Source organism: Anas acuta, chromosome 2, assembly GCF_963932015.1.
Source record: "Anas acuta chromosome 2, bAnaAcu1.1, whole genome shotgun sequence".
Taxonomy (NCBI): domain Eukaryota; kingdom Metazoa; phylum Chordata; class Aves; order Anseriformes; family Anatidae; genus Anas; species Anas acuta.
Genome location: NC_088980.1, coordinates 152,040,399 through 152,060,699, shown reverse-complemented (window position 1 = coordinate 152,060,699; position 20,301 = coordinate 152,040,399). Strand labels below are relative to the sequence as shown.

General features: G+C 38.5%; 1 long non-coding RNA gene across 1 annotated transcript in view; it reads right to left on the bottom strand.

Annotated features, from left to right (window-relative positions):
• The window catches only part of LOC137851860 (uncharacterized), a 31,487-nt gene extending 12,342 nt beyond the window's left edge, over window positions 1–19,145 (bottom strand). The window contains exon 1 of the long non-coding RNA XR_011093546.1: window positions 19,001–19,145. This is a non-coding gene — a long non-coding RNA (uncharacterized lncRNA). The remainder of the gene's footprint in view (window positions 1–19,000) is intronic.
• Between the last annotated feature and the right edge of the window lie 1,156 nt (window positions 19,146–20,301).

The following is a 20,301-nucleotide window of genomic DNA, read 5'->3' as shown; positions in this document are numbered from 1 at the left end:
CACCAGTGCTGAGTATAGGGGATCACATCCCTCAGCCTGCTGGCAATACTTTGTCTAATGCAGCCCAGGATACCATTAGCCTTCTTAGTGATAAGATAACATTGTTGATTCATGTTCAGTTTGGTGTCTACCAGGACCCCCCAGCTCCTTTTCTGTAATGCTGCCTTCTAGAATGTACACTTGGTCCCAGGAATCAAAGATGGTTTAATAACATTTGGAGCATATCTTTATAGTGAATATTCACTACCACAGTGTTTCTTGTAGGCTTAGACAGGCCTTGATTCTACCCAGTTTTTTCAACTATACTTAATGATTGAAGCTTTATGATTTTCAATTATATTTAATGATCATTTAGGTACTGGAGTGTGTCCAGCAAAGGGCTACTAAGATGATTCAGGGACTGGAGCATCTGTCGTACAAGTGTCCTAGAGAATCCACCATATGAGGAGAGGTTGAGAGACCTCTCCTCATATGGTGGCCTGTTTAGTTTGGAGAATAAAGGACTGATGGGGATCTTATCAATGTGTATAAATATCTGAAGGGAGAGAAAAGAAAATGGGACCAGACTCTTTTCAATGGTGCCCAGTGACAGGACAAGAGGCAATGGGCAGAAAATGAAGCACGGGAAGTTCCAGCTGGATATGAAAGGGCACTTCTTTACTTTGAGGGTGACAGAGTACTGAGACAGGTTGCCTGGAGAGGTTGTGGAGTCTCCTTCTCTGGAGATATTCAAAACCCACCTGGATGCCATTCTGTGCACTGTGTTCTAGTTGACCCTGCTTGGCAGAGAGGGTGGACTAGATGATTTCCAGAGGTCCCTTTCAACCTCAACCATTCTGTGATTCTGTGATTTCTGCATCAAATCCACTGAATACCACTTGAGAGTTTTGTAGAATGTCATTCTCAACTGCATTAAAAACCTTCAAAGGATAGAGAACATATGAGATCCTTGAAAAATATTGCCTTTTTTTATAAGCTTCAATAATAATAATTTTGGATGCTATATAACTTACTTACGTGAGTTTTCATTATTTATATGAAAGATGCGATTGAATTTGAATAGACTATTCATGATATGAGAAAACTTATGAGATCTTACTTTCCTTAGCATTGCTTGTTTAGATTTAAAATAATAATAAAAATAAGAAATTATTGTACATTTCTATGTAATCAACAATTCAATGATCAACAATTACCATCCTAGTGCAATTAGAATAATCATTTTTTGTCCAACATTTTTTGGTTATGGATCTTGAAATATTTTGTAATGGAATCAAAGATCAGTTAACCCATATAAAAGTTGCAAGATATACAGTACAGACAGAAATACAGTAGTGATCCGTGGAAAAACGAGAAGACATGAAAATAACCCTTATGCTTCCTTTCTTTTCCTGACAGACCAAACAAGAGTTAGGAGTTCCTTTGATATCTTCAAAGAACGGAAGATTAAAGTTCAGTTTCCCTAAGTCCTCTTTCTAGTTCTTGCCAGCTTTAAAAGTCCAAAAGCCTTGTGATTTCAAACTTTGAAAACGTTTCTAAATTATTCAAAAGCATTAATTGTGTTTAACACCTACTTCTTCTTTGACCTCTAACTTTGAATGTTGAAAAAGGTTATCTTCCATTGTGGAGTGCCTTCACCTGCTGTTGTAGATCACAATATCAATGTATATTTCCCTGGAACATAGCAACATTCTGCAATTAAGAAGGTGGGAAGAGAAAGGAAATTTTCTGTGACTGCCACAATATAAACCTCATACATACCATGCTGTTGGGACATGCTGATTTCTACTCTGACAGCCTTAAAGGTTGCTTAGTGTTTTGCAGACCTCATCTCTGAAGACTTTTCAATCACATCTCCTCCAATGCACACACCTTAGTAGCTGCCTTAATAAGCTGAGGTTTCATAAAAGTCACTTCTGTTGAGAAAAAGCTTGTACATTGCTCACAAGGTTCTTTCTTCCACCAACCTTACAGCCCCCACGTCAATGAGGAAGGGAACAATCACACAAAGTAAAGAGCAAAGGATTTTTTATAAGAATTGCTTAGTAGTGGGGCTGATTGACTCCCTCTGACACCTTAAAGCTTCCTGGATCCGGTAATGCCTTTCCTGAAGCCACTGTTGGGTCTGGTTGATAAGGGTACTTGAAATGCTGAAAGCTGTGATCTTGTTAAAAAGGGTCAAAAGAAGCAATCTTAGTAACGTTTCAATGGTTGGATTATTGCTACTGAAGAGAGCAGTAAATGCCACTTACAACTAAATTTTCCACTTCATCCGAGGTGCAGATAACTGTTCTTCTGATACCTTTCCCCCAAGGAAAGCTCTGCAGCAGTAGGCAAAGGAAAGTAATTACATATTTAAAGGTACATCTGTATTATATAAATTCAATGTACTGAAGGTAAATACATAAATAAACATACCCACAAACACAAGGAAATTAAAATAAATAAATAAAGTTTTACAGAGATTTAATTTAATTTCTTTGATTAAATGAGTAAAACTTGCCCAAGTAACTCAAAAATATTTTAAAACAACCAAGATGTGTAACTATTTGCAGATTTTCTTTTACCTTTGTGCTGCATCTTAAAATACCTCATTTTTTTCTTGACACGGCTGCTTTACAGATGGACACCTTGTTATCCAGGATATATTACATTTATATTTTTTCCTTCCTGTTTGTCTCTGTTTGCCTTTTCTAAATGTAAAACATGAGCTGGAGATGCTGGATTCATTCTTGACCAGTCACAGGGAGAAAAAGAGGGGAACATCCTATCAGTGATAAACAGTAGATTTGTCTGTTCGTGATCTGGAATAAAATGAGCCCAGAAGATATTCTATTTCTTGAAATTGGATTGTACAGTCTATCTTTGAATCAGCAAGGCTTGTTATTTGCAGAATACAGACAATTTCTGACTCTCAGAAATAAATAACCATACTACCAATTTTTTGAATGAATTTTGAAACAATACTGGTACTGTAGATATGGCCTGATGTGGTGGGATTGCCCAGGCTTTGAAAGATTCTTCTCCAAGCAGAAGGTATGCAACATCATAGGATGGGACAAATTCAAGGCAGCTTGAAGTATTTCTAGAAGGCTGAGGAGAAAGATAACACTGCAGATGTTCTCTGCTGTATTGGCTCCCTGTCTTTTTTCAAACTATTCTCTAATTCAGAACAGCTTCCATGCAATGAATTGATAGCATAGAATCATAGAATGGCTTGTTTTCTCCTGGGACATGGTCACTGCTGCCCAGACTGCCTCCAATCTTAAGCTCTTTAATGAGTTTATCTTCACTGGTAAGCACCACGTCCAGTAGTGCTTCTCCCCTGGTTGTTTTTTCTAACACCTGGACCTGGAAGTTATCTTCGATACTCTTTAGGAGTCTCCTCGATTGCTTAAAGCCCGCTTTGTTGCTTTCCCAGCAGGCATCTAGGTAGCTGAAATCCCCTATCAGTATGCAAGCCTGCTAGTGCTTCTTATAGCTGAGGCAAGAAGGACTTGTTAACATCCTCCCCTTCATCAGGTGGTCTGTAGTAAACCCCAGCCACAAGATATCCAGTCCTTAATTTTTACCCACAAGCTCTCAACTTGTTTGTGGTTGTTTCTCTGAGCAGCTCTTGGCAATCTATCAATTTCTTAACATAGAGAGCAACACTTGATCGTCCCCCTGTACTCGGCTCTGGTGAGGCCGCACCTCGAGTACTGTGGTCAGTTTTGGGCCCCTCGCTACAAGAAGGACATCGAGGTGCTTGAGCGGGTCCAGAGAAGGGCGACGAAGCTGGTGAGGGGCCTGGAGAACAAGTCCTACGAGGAGCGGCTGAAGGAGCTGGGCTTGTTCAGCCTGGAGAAGAGGAGGCTCAGGGGTGACCTTATTGCTCTCTACAGATACCTTAAAGGAGGCTGTAGCGAGGTGGGGGTTGGCCTGTTCTCCCACGTGCCTGGTGACAGGACGAGGGGGAATGGGCTAAAGTTGCGCCAGGGGAGTTTTAGGTTAGATGTTAGGAAGAGCTTCTTTACTGAAAGGGTTGTGAGGCATTGGAACAGGCTGCCCAGGGAGGTGGTGGAGTCACCATCCCTGGAGGTCTTTAAAAGACGTTTAGATGTAGAGCTTAGGGATATGGTTTAGTGGGGACTGTTAGCGTTAGGTCAGAGGTTGGACTCGATGATCTTGAGGTCTCTTCCAACCTAGAAATTCTGTGATTCTGTGATTCTGTGAACACCTCCCCCCTTCTTTCCTTACCTATCTCTTCTGAAAAGCTTATTGTACATGATTGCAGTGTTCCAGTTGTGTGATTTGTCCTACTACATGTCCATGATAGCAATTAAATCATAGTTTTGTAATTCCACTGTAGTTTCCAACTCTTTCTGCTTGTTTCCCAAGCTTCATGCATTGGTGTAGAGGCATTTCAGCTGGGCTATCAGCTGCATCACCTTTTTAGAAGAGCCCTCCCTAATTCCTTTGAGACAAGTCACGGATTGGTTCCTAAAGTGTCAGTGTTTCCTGGCTCTTCTCTGTCACTCATCCCTTCACCTACTGAATCTAGTTTAAAGCTCTGCTAATAAGTCCAGCCAGCTTGCTGCCCAAATATGAGGCAGCATACTTGATCTTACTCAACAGTATATAGGGAACAACAACACTGAATTTTGTGCACAGAGGAGAGATTGTAGAGAGGTTAAAAGTCTGGAGTGATGCTCAGACCTGAGCTAATACTACTGTACAGCAATAGGATGATTTACATTTCACATCTCTGAGAATCTGCACATAACAAACTCATGTCTGACTCAAGGATTTTTGTAAGTGTCATGTTTGGCTGGGATAAGGTAATTTTCTTCCTAGAGACTTGAATGATGCCGCATTAGAGATTTTTGATGAAAATAGTCATGATAACACTAAAACTATGTTTTAGTTGTTGCAGATCAGTGCTTACACAGAGCCGAGGACTTTCCTGCTTTTTGTGCTGCCCTGCCAGCAAGGAGGCTGGGGATGCAAAAAGAGCTGGGGAGAGTGAATGGCTGTGTGGTCCTTAGCTGCTTGACAGGGTTAAACTACAACAGTAGGCAATGCTGCATATGATGGAGTCTGAATCAAAGAGAGGAATTTGAACATAAAAAAAAAAAAAAAAGGAAAAAAAAAAAAGGAAAAAATCAGAAAGACAGGAAGGAAGGAAGGAAGGAAGGAAGGAAGGAAGGAAGGAAGGAAGGAAGGAAGGAAGGAAGGAAGGAAGGAAGGAAGGAAGGGAGGGAGGGAGGGAGGGAGGGAGGGAGGGAGGGAGGAAGGAAGGGAGGGAGGGAGGGAGGGAGGAAGGATCAGCTAGCATTAAAATACCACGTCTTTAAAGACCATACTGGGTAAAGACCTGTGCAACTTGGTCTGATGCCACAGCTGTCTTTGCAAATTTTGGGTGAGAGACTTACTCAAGTCTCTTCCAGCCTGAGTTATCTACACTGTGATACCATGGTCCCAAACTACCTTCTGAAACGACCAAACCTAATCCAGATCTCCCATTGACTCTTAAAATACATAATTTTAAATCCCAGCTTGTGGACATTAAATAATTGGAGTGGAAAGGAAAGAAAATAATCTTTCTTTACCGTCTTCTGGTGCTAGCTAGACTGATGTCCCTGACCTGTGTCTCACTCTCAGCTGCAGCATGTGGCCAGAGCTGCCTCTTGACAAATCTTGACAAAGCTGAAGATCTTCATGCCAAGATATGGAGTCACAAGATAAATATTTGTCTGTATTGACAATTAGACTTCAACCAGGATGTTATCTTTAAACATGCCAGAAGAGTTATAACATACTGAGCACTAGTCAGAAGGTTTTCTGTAGACGATACAGAAAGAAATAAATAAAGAGAGAAGGATGGGGAGTGCTTAACAGAACATAGAATTTAGAGCACTTCCTAAAGATGCTGGTAAAACAGAGATCTTTAATATTATGCCCAGATCCAGGATAATAGATACCATCACAGAAAGTGTTTTACAGAGAAGATATATATATTTATTTTAATCTTCATTTTAATCCATTTAATTTAATTCAATTACTTCCTTAAATTCAATTTACAGATATTTTTGTATTCTAATAGGAGAAAAAGTAAGTGTGGAAATGAATATCTATCTTAGTGGTTAGGGCAGTCCCTAATAGGATTTTATGTAGTTATTTTTCAGTGCAAAGTCATGCATTACCTGTAGCCCAGGTGAGTTCCCAATATAGAAACTTATAAATGCATATTTTATACGTATGTTATTAATGATAACAAAATACAAATAAAATATAATAAATAACAATTGGAACAAGCCCTACATTACATTTTAAAAAATCACTGTACATTTCTGCAATGTCTAGGGTGGAAAAAATGCCAGGAAAAAAAAAAAAAAAGTTCTCAGTGTGCTTGGGGGTTGGAAAAACATTTGTTTGATTGATGGTCTGTTGTTTTTTTTTTTTTTTTTTTTTTAACTATTTTATTCTGTGCTCTTTTCCTTTTCCTTCCTTCCTTCCTTCCTTCCTTCCTTCCTTCCTTCCTTCCTTCCTTCCTTCCTTCCTTCCTTCCTTCCTTCCTTCCTTCCTTCCTTCCTTCTTTTCTAGCATTCTGCTTTTTATTTCCTCTATTTTCTTACACTCATTTCTGCATTCTGACCTTCAGTGTGTTCTCACTGTGACACTGGCTTGAGTTCATCATGGTTTGCTCAAATGCTCTGCAGACTATATTCACAAGTCTTTTCTGTTGAGGGACTTAATTTAGTGAAACTGGATAATGCTAAGCAGGCTGTCAGAGACACTTTAGTGCTTTCTACTGACTAGTTGTGGAGTTAAAACACTTCATATAAGGGGACTGGTTCATTTCCCACTGATTTCATTTCTTCTTAACATGACCTTCCCTTTCTATTTCATACATTTAAAACACATATAAGGTTTATCTATGTTAAGAGCAATGCTAAATAACTCACACTAGTCTTGAGCATTTGTAACAGCTACGTTATCTCTTTCATAAAAGCAAAAAATTTAGATGCTTTCTAGAATGTCAACTCTCACTACTACTTGTAGCATAGCACAAGCTAACAGTATTCTGAAACTGACTTATTTAGCAACCACATAGAATTCACCTATTCTAGCTAGACCAGCTTTCCCCCCACTTTATAGGAGGTTGTACTGACCAGAGTTTTAAAACTCTAGTTTGATGGCCAACATGATAACCATAACATTTGCACACAGCTGTTCCTTGCAAAGTTGACTGTTTCTGCTTTGCAGCAGAGACCTGATAGAAACGTGGTTCATAACTAAAATAAAGTTTTTTTAATGCTCAGCAGATCCCATCAACAGTGAGGTTACAACTGTGACTCCTTATATCTTGTATAACAAATAAAGCCATACATTTGTTTTACCAGGACTCTTTTTTAATACCTACCTACATAACTACCTACATGTGTCTAGGAACAGTTCATACCTAGAACCTTCCAGCATGCTCCTGTTTATTGTTACATATCTGAAATTACACAGCAGACATTAACCAACAGGTATCTTGAGCATTAGCACAAGGCCCACTATGGCTGTCAGAGTTTGCTCAAGATTACTAAGTCTTTGAATATAATGTCTCCCGCAAGGCTCCTAGTATGTCTTCATCCTTTTTACATACTAAAAAACTGAAATATAAAACTTATTTTGGCTTGCAAAAATTAAGAGGTCATGGCATGTTCAAACCCTGTGCTCCCGAACCAACACTCAAAGTGGTAATGGCATTTACAGAAATGTTTATCACTATGTTATCACAAAGAACATCATTGTACATATTATCATGTATGCCAATTTAAATGCAATTTGATGTTTCACGAATTTGTAATAAATAAAACATTAATGAGCAATTAAGTGCTTGCTCTGTCATTTCAATCATTAATTAAAATTTCCAAAGTATTTTGTGATAATATACCGGCTGACTAAGAAAAAAAAAAAAAAAAGGAAAAAAAAAAGGTATCTTGTAAAGGGATTCATATTGTGAGTGTTTGGTGTACTCCAGCACGATCTTGCAATTATTGTGGAATTCTTTTTTAGAACTTTTTAAAGCCATACCACCTGGGGAATAAGATTATACATGAAAACTTTCTATCTGCCATCTGTTCATATTTGGAAACAGATGGGGGTTCAGATAAATGTGGGGCCAATATCATGTTTGACAGGATGATCTTTGGTTGAAGGCACTCATTTAAGATTGAGAAGCTTTGTGCTACACTGTCTTTGAGAAAGAGTTTCTGAATAGTCTTGAGTGAGTCATTTAGTCCCATTCTTCATCTGTGTAACTAAAGTAATCTTAATGATGATTTTTTGGGGGATTTCGTCATCATTGATAAAGATAGGTTCACTAGACTAGAGGAAATCGACTAGGAATCAGTGATCAAGATCTTATTTTTTTAATATGTGCTGAACAAAGGATGATCCAAAATTACAAGAAGGATGGTTTACCCCAAGGAACCAAATTTCAGAGTATAGCTAAGAGTAAACTTAAATTTATAATTAAGAATATGAATGATAATTGGGAGTTGGATAGGAAAAGTTTAATGGAGGTGCTCATAAAACTGCAAGTTTGCAGTCAAGAAACAGTAAAAACAATTTTTATGAATTTTCAGATATTTTAGCCCTACCAAAATCAAAAAACAAACAAACAAACAAAAAAAAAAAAAAAAAAAAAAAAACAACCAGGGAAATAAATTATTTACTCCTTCTCTGCCAAATCTCAGTCTGATAGTAAACTGATCTATTAAAGGCATCTGCTTTAATATAGTACACATAGGCATTTCACTTAACACAATGTGATATTTTGACTTGAAAATATCAGCATAAAAATCACAATGTATGTATTAAAAGGATTAAGTATATCTAGCTGACATTTTAATAAGTCAACATTCAGGTCAGGTTGAGTTTTATGTTAGCAGGATTCTGTAAAGATCAAAAATTGGATCATACTCTATTCATACAATCATAGAATCATAGAATCAGAATATACCAAGTTGGAAGGGACCCACAAGGACCATCGAGTCCAACACCTGGCTCCACACAGGACCACCTCAAAAGCAAACGTTATGTCTGAGAGCATTGTCCAAATACTTATTGAACTCCAGCAAGCTCAGTGCTGTGATCATTTCCCTGGTAAGCCTGTTCCAGTGCCCAACCACCCATTCAAAGAAGAAACTTTTACTAATACTTGATCGCAACGTCCTCTGATGCACCTTCATGCCATTTCCTTGGGTCCTATCACTGATCACCAAAGAGAAGAGATTGGTGTCTCCGCCTCTGCTCCCCTTGCAAGAAAGTTATGTAGATCATGATGAGCACTCTCATGTCTCCTCTTCTCTAGGCTGAACAAGCAAAGTGGCCTTAGCCCTTACTCATACGTGTTGTCCTCTGGACCCTTCACTATATTTGTAATCCTCCTCTGAACACTCTCTAACAGTTTCATGTTCTTTTTATACTGTGGTGCCCCAAACTGTACACAATTCTCAAGGTAAGGCTACACCAATGCAGAGCAGAGTGGGTCAATCCCTTTCCTCGGTTGGCTACCAGTGTCGTGCTCCATGCTCGCCAGGATATAGTTGGTCCTTTCGGATGCCAGGGTACACTGCTGGCTCATATTCAACTTGCAGTTGACCAAATACCCCAGATCAATTTCTGTGGGGTTGCTCTCCAGCCTCTCATTCCCCCGTCTGTACATATATCTGGGATATCCACCCATTGCATATTGCATTTGTCTAGCTGCATGCTTGACATTTCGCCCAGAAGGATACAGTGAGAAACAGTATTAAAAGCTTTGTTGAAATCTAAAATGAACGCATCAACTATCTTCCCCTGGTCAACTAGGTGGATAACCTTGTCAGAAAAGGAAATTAGGTTCATTAAACAGGACTTTTCCCTCATGAACCCATGCTGGCTGTGACCAATGAATGCATTGTCCTTCAGGTGTTTTTCAGTAACTCCCAGAATAATTTTCTCCACAATTTTACCAGTCACTGAAGTGAGACTGACAGGACTGTAATTACCAGGGTCTTCTTTCTTGCATTTCTTGAAAACTGGGACAACATTTGCCAACTTCCAGTCAACTGGGATATTTCCACATTCCCAAGACCATTGACAAATGATTGAGAAAAGTCTCATGATGATATCAGCCAGCTCTTTGAGTACCCAGGTATGAATACCATTGGGCCCTATAAACTTAGATGCATCCAGCTGGAGCAGAAAATCCTGCTGAAGTTTGGAGTTGTCTAGGAGTTTATCATTCCTGCAGTCATGGTCCTCCAACTCAGGGCTCCAGGGGTCCCAGAGACTGTCGTGGTGCTGAAGACAGAGGCTAAGAAGGCATTAAATATCTCTGCTTTGTTTATATCCCAATTTTTAAGGTGATCATCCTTCTCAAGTGATAGACCAATGTTATCTCAGCTCCTCCTTTTGTTGTCAACGTATTTTAAAAAGCCCTTTTTATTGTCTCCCACAGTACTAGACAGCTTCAGTTGTAATTGTGTTTTGGTTGCACGAATTATCTTCCTACACAACAGCATCTCTCCCATGTCACCTGACTCACTGCCAATGTCCATACACTTACTTTTTTCTGCCTAAACAATATTAACGTTGATCAACTGAAGTGTAAAACTACTGATGATAAAATTAGTGGGTAACTCAAAGAAAGGTGTAGGAAAGATAAGAAAAAAATGTTCATAATAAGGTAGAAAACCAATTTAATTACTCTTATACAACCTAGTGAAATATTAGACATCCAAGAAAAAAGTTGTGAGTGTCATGCAGCCTGAAGAAATGAAGAATAATAGTTTCCCCCTTTAAAAGCTCTGAAAAGACATATTAGACAAGAAGCCCAGCATCAGCCTTCTCCACTAAGACACAGAAAAAGAAAATAGCAAAACCTCTGAATGCAAGAACAGATACAGAAATGAGCCAGACAGTTTTTTGTATTTGTTCTTGTTGTTAGTCTTTGTTGTTGTTGATGTTGTTTTTTGTTTGTTTGTTTTTTCTGTATAGTAGTAGTTAGCCTGATAGCATGACCAGTTCTGGTATCCATAATTTGGAAATGATATTGAAAAGTTTGAGAGAATTCAGAAAAAAAAAAAAAACACCAACTATATGTTCAAGGGGGTTAGAAAATCCCCAAAAGACAACTGACTACTTAAAAGCACAGACTTCTTAGTTTATCTAAAATATGCTTAAGAATTTTATCAGTGTGTATTGCTAACAAAAATTTCAGGAAACAAAGGCTCTTCAATTTAATTGCCAAAGGAATAACAAGAACAAACCAATGGATGGTAATATCAGAAAAATTCACCTGATTCACCAGAGAAATAAGAACCCCACATCATTTTATTTTATTTTATTTTATTTTATTTTATTTTATTTTATTTTATTTTATTTTATTTTATTTTATTTTATTTTATTTTTCCAAAAAGGTGAAGGTGAATCATATTTGGAGTACACAATTAAAAAAAAGTGGCTATTTATTTTTAAGATGGGTCCAGTTCAGGTCACTTAGGTCTTTTATTTAAGAAACGTTTATGGATGATGAGCACTTCTTTCTTGGAAGTGGATGAACACTTGCCTGCTGATGGGAAGTAGAGAATGAATTCCTTGTTTTGGTTTGCTTGGACTTGTGGCTTTTGCTTTAGCTGCTTTCCAAGGCTAAACCACAATGCAAGGTTAGCCATGGCTATAAGGTATTATGGCCTTGATGAAAAATCAAGTGGAAATTAATTACTGATGAGCAATGATTCAAAGAGTATGCACCTTTAGGAGTAGAGATTATTGCATACATTTTGATGAACCTCCCCATTTCACTCACCCCTCAATCCTCTTTTTTAGCCAAACTAGAACATTATTTAGCTATACACCAGTCCTGATGAAATTTTCTTAAGTCCAAGGGATAATTTTTTTAAAAGGAGTAGATGAAAAGACAGAGAAAACTGTCACAAAGTGCTAAATATCCCAGTTTTCAGGACTTTGATTTGAAAAATAGAAGACTGTCAGTGCTGAACCTACTTGTCTTGCTTTTCTGTAAGCATCCTTACTATCTGAGTATAGGAAATCATTAGATGTGTCTTTTTCTTATTATCTTGAAAGAAAAATTGTAAAGAAAATGGTCTCATTTTCATTTCACACTGCACTGGAGCACATCACCATACCCACACACACTGCGCTTTTTTGCTGGTGGTGAAATGGTAATTTATTTTTTCTGGATATTTCTATGTATGTAACTCCAGCGTTTGTAAGAAAAGCCATGCTACTCAATTCACTCTTCCTCCTTGCCTCAGGAGGCAGGAATTATAAAATGATAGTGCTCCCCAAATCAAAGAATTGTTACTGAAGATATCATCCCCACATGGCAATGAAACAAAGATGCCTGTTATATATTCTTGAATAATTTATACATTTTCTTTGAGAGAAATGGAGAGCCCAGACTTCAATTCAACGTGGTAGGGAAGGATTGTCCTTGAATTACTACGGAAAAGTTCCTTTAGGAGTAAGTAGTGCCACAGTAAATATAAATAAAATAAAATAAAATAAAATAAAATAAAATAAAATAAAATAAAATAAAATAAAATAAAATAAAATAAAATAAAATAAAATAAAATTGTGAAGTTATTATTGTTTGTTATGTATCTATTTACTTATGTATTTATTAGAGATGTACAAGAGTAAAAACAGAACGAAGGGGTTTTCTTCTAAAATAAATTCTGTACTTGCCCCTTGGAGAGTCCAGCCACACCACTGCAGATACGCAAGGGGGAGCATACAGGCTTTGCCATTTCACTTTGGCAATGCTGAAATGTAAGAAATGTGCTAAATTATCCAGAAGTGCCTCAACTTTTTGGACTTTCTGTTCTAGTGGACATGGTCTGAACTACAGTAAAGCCCTATGGTGAGAGAGATGGACTGCAGTGTCAATGAACTCAGGCTGAGGTGCAGTATTGCTGCAGCCTCCTCTCCTGTGTTGGAGAAAGGAATACAAGGCTTGCTGTCTTCCTTCTTTTTTTTCTTCCTTCCTTCCCTGCTTCCTTCTTCCTTTCTTAATCCATCTTCCATCTTCCCTTTCTTCCACCTCCTTCCACCATACCTATGTATGGTTACATGCCTTCTGGTACTACCAGTATTTCATATATAGGAGGAAGGGAAGAGTAATATCAGAAAATGCTCCAGATTTGCCAAGACACAAAAGTGTAGCTTTAACTTAGAATATGACATAAAATGAAATTGCAGGGAAAGAATCCAGATAAGGTAAATCATTGAATGTGCTTAGCTGTGAAAATCTGAAAATAGATTGTTCTTATTCCCTTATAAATATGATTTTTTTGTTGTTGTTGTTGTTATTTGTTTGTTTTGTTTTCAAAGTTGTGAAATGAAATCCTGCCTTCCAGGAAGTACATTGATTTTCTAACACCTCTGAGAAAACTTCAACAGATAAGGGAAAAAAATGAGTTTCTATTGACAAATTACCAACAAATGAGTCTTTAGTTATTTCCTCTACCCCACTGAAACACTGCTGTGAAGGAACATGCCTTGCTATATAACAAATGCTCTTAAAAAGGCCCGGTGTTGATGTTAATTCACTTCAGGGAAAGGCCTCTTGTTCATTTGTAATTTTCCTGGACGTTTGTTTCAATACACTTAGATGCAAACCAGCAAATTCCATAAAATGGTTATATTCTAATTTAATGATATGTTTTCCATGCCTAATTAACTGCACAATTGTCCTTATATCCAGTCTCAAGATTAATCTCTTTTTCCTGACATGTAAGTTTATAAAATTACTCCGTCTTCTTTTCTTATTTATTTTCTGTGCAACCCAGCTTTGGTAGGCATTAATATCTGCATATCTTTGCTACAGTTATTTGTATGAATCTTCATGAATATTCAGTCAATGTCCTTCCTGGTACAGGTGTTATGAACTGATTCTTTCCCTGAAGCAGAGTTTGTGAGGTATAGACACCATGGGCTGTATATAATCAGGTGCTTACAGCAAATTGAGGTCTCAAGTTAGGAGCCTGGGCTTCCCCTGGGAAAACAGTAGAAACCCCGTAGAGGTCACTAAAACGTCTTTCTTTGGGTAGTGTTCCTTTGGGCACTATTTTAAGATAAATGAATATCTCTCAAAATCTACACCTATCAAAAAACAATGTAAGTGCACCTTGTTGCATAACACTAAATCATTTCAAGTTAAGGGCTTCACTGAAACTGGATCCAGTTATACTAGCTCTGAATTTGATTAGTTGGGAAAAACAAGCCAACAGACAAACATACAAACAAAAACCCTAAAAAATAGGTTCAAAAGTCACCCATAGACCACAAGATTTGCCTGGCAAACAGTGGGCACAGGGGGAAAAAAACAGGACAGAGATTGCAAAGCAGCCTGAACTATGCAGCCAATAGTTGATTGCTAAGAGTTATAATAGGGCTAACAAGACCATATGAGTAAATGTCTCATTACTGAGCTGAGTTTTGCATTTTAACAATTGGGCCAAACCCTTAGTGTGTGTAAATCAGCATAAGTTGGCTTCAGATCTGGCATAGTAATTTGTCAGACCTGACATTATTTGGGTGAACAATAGCCCTTTTTTTCATCCCATTTTTGCAAATAATAAAGCAGTTTTGTGGAAAACTGACATTTCACTTCCGTTCTGTGCGGAGAAATAAATCTAGCACTTAATCTTTTGTTTATGTACAGTTTCCCCTTCAACTTGCTGTCCTTGTTGAACAAGAACTTACAGGTTCAGGGCCTCAGGGCAATGGTGTCAGGAGTAGCAATGTGGGCCTTAAAGCTAAGGTAGTTTGACAGTTGTTCCATTTCATAGCATTTCAGCAGTGAATTGAAATACCTTAAGGAACAAATACTAACCTCAGACAATAGACTGTGATCCCAAATCACATTCTGGCACTGAATTACCTTTGAAAACAAAATTATTTCAAATCATTTTTCTTCCTTCACTTACCTGTCAAGACCCAATATATGCCTTCAGTTTTTATTGCTGCTAATATTTTCCTTGCTGTTAAAACAGACTGAATTTTCATCAGACAGTTATTTTTGAGAGAAAGAAAAATGGCAAAAAAGTCTGATGTTCTAAACTGATTATTGGCCTTTTGATAAGAAGAAGCTGACAGCCCAACTTGCTTTGTCTGAGGGAAAGCCCACAGACCACATTATGTGGATGCATCAGGGTATCCATTTCTTTTAGTTTGTTCCTCAGTAAATTTGCTGATTTGCCATGCATTTTTTCTTGCACCAGGGTAGGTGGATAAATTAACTGAGAGTCAGGATGAGGACTTAGGGTAATAGTCAGAAAGGAGTCAAATAACATTATGACCCTCAAAATTCCTACTTAACTGTAACTTAGACTCCAAGGAAGTTCAGGTTTCAAGACTGGCATACGTTGTGTATACATGCAGAAACTTACATTGGAGGGCCCACTGGAGATCCCACCTGTTCTGTGTATTCTATCTTTGAAGTAAGATCATGTTCTAAAGGTCTGTGACAAGCTGAGTTTTGAGTGTGTCCAAGAATGGAATCTTCATGGCTTCTCCGGACAGCCATGTTCTGTGGATAACCATTCCCATTGTAAAGGAATTTTCCTTTTCCCAGATAGAAATTTCCTCTTATATCTTTGATAGCTGTTTTTTTTTTTTTTTCCTTTCATTATATACTTTTGAGCAGAGTCTGTCTCCATCTTCTCTATAATTCACAATTAGGTATTGAAAACAGTCATTAGATGCTTTCAGAGCCTTTGCTTCTCCAGTTTAAAAACAAACAAACAAACATGGCCTCTCCTGGTACCTTCTTACTCCAGACTTCATATTAGAAGATCTCTGTTGCACCAGCTCAAGTTTGATACCATGACCCTTCTATGAGTACTGGTAAATCAGATATGGTGTGGTACATCTCCCAGAGGCAAGATCTGTCATTTGGTCATGTTAAGCTCCGCAAGTTTTCTGTCAGCCCATCTCTCTATCTTGTCAGGAATCCTCTTAATAGTGACTCTTCCCTCGAGGGTAACACAACTGCTCCCCTCAATTCGGTGTCAAACCCAGAATTGCTGCAGGGACATTCTCTCTAGCCATTCATCTCGTTAATCAAGAAGTCAAAAACTACCAGCCCAGAAACATACTGGATTCTGCCACCTAAGCCAACACAAGATATGGAAGCAGGATGGATAACCTCTGAGCAGTTTGAACTTGTGGTTCGCAGAGCAAGTGTAAAGATTTATTCAGATGCTGTGAATACAGTAACAACTTTATTTTAAAGTTCAAACAGATCAACTTCTTTTCAGAGTATTCACCTGTAAGACACACTTGTGCCTGAACAGCTTCAAACTCACTGCTTTTCCTCATTGCAGCATATTCCCTGATAAGTAGCCTATTAAGGACAAGGAAAAGTTAAGTTCCTTCTGAATTTGCTTCACTTTATAGAAGGGAACTAACTAACAATCAGTTCAGAAAATGGAAAGAAAAAGTAAGAAAGAATTGCTGTCTGGGTATTCCTCTGGGAGAAAAGCACTGCGGGTTCCTAGGGATGCTCTCTCATTTTGGATTAGGCATGAAGCCTCATGACTTGTCTTTTATTTAAAAAGAGAGGAACAGCATTCCTCAGACTCAGTGAATCACAGATGTCACATTTTAATCTCTTTCTTACTGTTTGTACTTTTTTTTTTTCCCCCAAGCAGCAGAGACCCACACAGTGTATTATGTAAGAAAATAGAAGCTTAAGTGAACTGTTACATAGAACTGTTCATAAAGCAATTTTTGGAAGATAAACAGTCTGAATTAGTCTCCTATTGATGTACCATGAACATGTTTATATATCATATAGGTGAAACTTGAAGAGTCTGGAGTGGCTACTGTGGGCAAGATTTGTCATGCCAAAACCTAGGATCAACTACTTAAAAAAATAATTAGTTATAGATTAACACTATAATAGAAAATGAAATAGAAAGGCGTCATAGGGCATCAAACTTGACACACGTCACCATATGAGATTAAAAATGTGGGAATAGATAGGAAGGCTGTCTTGGGAGTAAATATTTCATGGAGAATGAACAGAAACAGTGGAGAGTAGATGACTGTTTAAATTCAGTTAGACAGACATATTTTATTTTGCTTTATGGAAAGCCCCACATCTAAGTCACATTTAAAAATGTGGCTGTCATCAAATGCCAATACCAAATAGCTTAGGAGTGACACAGGCTTTTACTTACTCCTTAATTATTAATAGTCTTGTTTTGTAGAAATCAGACCTTAGGAAAAACTGTCAAGTCATGCACAGAATAGCGATTTAGTAGTAACTGACCACCACAACAGGCAGTGACTCCCAGATTTACTCCACATCTTGGGTACAAAATTTCCAGGAGCTGAAATATTGTTGTAAAGCAGAATGCTTGTTGCTGATATATGGTGGTATTTTGCCTCTAGGTGCACCTGCAATTCCTCTGATTCTGAAGCTACATCAGCTATTGCAATAGACAAGGCAAAGTTTCTACCAGGTCCCTGCAACCATAGAGACTGCAAACTATCTTCAAACTGGTTCCAGTTGTCTTAATTGCCAGACAGTTGTCAAATCCACTAGCCTAACAGAGGCAATATTGTCAAAGCCCCATTCCCAAAGTCAGCAGCAAGGTTCAGCATGCACTACCAGTATGCAAACACACAAACACACATACATCCTACACAGATCCACATCTATATATCCAGCTAGCCACACAGATCAACACAAACAAAAATGTTCAGCATACACATAAACCTAAACAGCACCAAAGGCCTCATCCAGATCCTTGTGGTGGTTTTACCCTGCTATGAAGCTGAACTCCACCTCCAAAAAAAAAAAAAAAAAAAAAAAAAAGGGGGTGGGTGGGGGGGGGATACAATTGAAAGGGATCAAGGATTGAGATAAGTGTAGGGAGATCACTCAACATCAACAATCATCGTCGCAGGCAAAACAGACTCAGCATAGGGAGATTAATATAATTTCTTGGCTATCACTAATGGTCTAGAACAGTGGGAAACTAAAAGTAAACTAAAAACACCTTCTCCCCAATCCACCTTCTTCCAATTCCTCTCCCTGAGCAGCACAGGGAAACGGTGACTGGGGGCTGTGGTCAGTCTCTGACGCTTCGTCTCCACCACTCCCTCATGGTCCCTTTCTGCCCCTGCTCCCTGTGGGCTCCCTCCCACGGGATGCCGTCCTTCTCGAACTGTCTGCAGGGGCTGCCCACAGGCAGCAGCTCTTCAGGAACTGCTCCCACACGGCTCCGTCCCACGAGGTCCATCCACCAGGAGCAAACTGCTCTAGCATTGGTCCCCCACGGGTGGGCAGCAGCTGCCCCCAGACCCCCTGCTCCTGTGTGGGCTCCTCTCCACGGGCTGCAGCTCTGGCCTGGGGCCTGCTCCTGCGGGGGCTCTCCATGGGCCGCAGCCTCCTCCAGGCCACATCCACCTGCTCCACTGGGGGCAGGTATACACATGCAGTCTAGATACATGCAGTAACAGGCCTTACATGCTGAGTTTACCCAGAAGCTGTCCCTTGGACATTCTTGATTGTCTAGCTACCTGAAACAGAGACATGGACATGCTAACCAGTCCCTGAGTTGATCCCTAGACTTCAGGGACCCAACCCTCAGTGGCTGGTTTGGACATCCTGGCCCCTCCAGTAGTCACCTTGAAGACTCATTGGTCTCTCTCATATCCTGCCCAGACTTATGGTTTAGTGCCTTACATTCCATAATAGGTCCCATACCCCAGGCCTTCCTTAGTGTGAGAGGTGACCCAAACAGCTGCACTGTTTTCCCAGTGGGGCTGAGGCTCTTCTGGGACAGTCCTGGCAGAAATTGGGATAAAGGTTTGTGGCTCTGTCTAGGGTATCTGGGTTCTCCAGCCTGCTCTTGTGTTTCTGGGTTCCTCTGTGCCTGCAGAGATAAGCCTTTAGTCATATATCTAGCACTGATTCTGATTTTAAAATTGATACCCCTCTTACCTCAGGGTAAATTCTGAATGCTGCCGGACATGAAGAAACTTTTCCCCTTCCTTTAATGACATTTTCTTGCCTTGTTCTAGTTTTTTTCTTGCATTTCTGTTTAAAAAGATGTAGACCACCATGACTGCTTCATTCACAGTTCATCTGTGATCAGAGAAAAAATGAAAGAAATAAAGGAAAGAAAACACACACACACACAAAACAAACAAACAAACAAAAAAACAGCTAAAAGCATTTTAAACATCCCAATGGTAGAAGTTTATTGTTTGTTTGTTTTGTTTGTTTTAGCCATAATAAAATGATATGTATGTTTATTTTTCTTTAGTAAGGTTTACAAACTAGCATCATCAGTAAAAAGAACCATTGCCTTTTGTAACCCCACTGTTGCCTTCCTCCCACATTTTCCTTCCCACATATTCATTTGTCTTCAAGGAAATTAGATCAGATTTCAGAACAATAATAACAAAATCTGCAGACAGTCTCAACTAATTTATAACTAATTTATAACTAATAAATAAGGGACTTTATGTTCTGTGTACTACCATCGAATACACTGTGGAAAAAAAATAATAATAATAAAAAAAAAATAGTTCCAGTAACTAAAAGGAATGAGGTACAGGGAAGCTAACTTCTTCCTAGAAAGGGTAACTATTACTGTTTGGAATATATATATTTTTAAAATACTATTTTTTCCCCTTAAAAGTCACTCTCCAGATACAGGAGCAGTGAATAAAAGATATTGTTCAAATGAAATTCTTAATACTCTACATATTTCAAAATTTTAATGACTCTTTGTTGTTTTCCCTCATTCTCCCACCCATTCCAAAACACATATTCTCTTTACTCATTCTGTAATATTAATGGAAGGTGTATTTAAATTATTTAAATGTTCCCCATAACTCAGCAACACTCATTGACTATGTTTGAATCCCTTGTATGTTTTTGAACTGGCTTCTGCTTAACAGTGATATGGTCAAGGTACTAACCTTGTCTGACCCATCCCTATATCTTAGCAAGTCTGAAATAGCAGCAATTACACTTGAGGAAGCTGGGGTGTGGGGGGTGGATAGCAAAGAAGAAATAAAAAAGAAGAAAAAAAAAAAGAAAAGTAAAAGATGCCACTAAAGTGAAATATACCAAGTCACTCGTAAAGACATGTTTGTGTTAGATGGTAGCTTTTTATTATTATTATTTTTTAACTGTTACTGAAAAAAAAATGGGGATTTAGAGTTTGTTTCATCTGGCAATCTGGCAGAATGTGCATAGCCAAGCTAAACATTTAATCTCCTTTTCTATTAAGT